Raw genomic sequence first — 488 nt, 5'->3', positions numbered from 1 at the left:
TTCTCCAGCTCCAGCTCCTCCAGGTTTCTCTCGGTGAGCCACAGTTTTTCTGACACAGTCTGAGCGTGTTGAGCTTGTTTCTCCAGAGCTTCCTGAAGAAAACACACACAGAAGGTCAGCTTGAGAAAACATCCAAAATAAAAGCCAACAACAGTCACATACATTCATTTTCACACAGTAAATAAAGCCCAGATGAGCAGCTTTCAATAACCAGTTACTTGATGTAAAATGATATTATTATTACCCCTAATTTTACATTTTGCTTATTAAACACCATTAGTTGTTGAAAAGCATTTAGCATTTTATGGGGTTTATTTGCATGACAAAAGGTGCAGTGCATTACTAAGGCAAAAAACAGATAATAATATAATAATAATAATCAAAATAATATTTGATAATAATAATAATCAAAATAATAAAACGTTATGAATATATATATATATATATATATATATATATATATATATTATAAATTATTATTACCCCCA

Source organism: Sinocyclocheilus anshuiensis, unplaced genomic scaffold (assembly GCF_001515605.1).
Source record: "Sinocyclocheilus anshuiensis isolate Anshui unplaced genomic scaffold, SAMN03320099.WGS_v1.1 scaffold993, whole genome shotgun sequence".
In the NCBI taxonomy this organism is placed as follows: domain Eukaryota; kingdom Metazoa; phylum Chordata; class Actinopteri; order Cypriniformes; family Cyprinidae; genus Sinocyclocheilus; species Sinocyclocheilus anshuiensis.
This window is presented reverse-complemented; position numbering follows the sequence as displayed.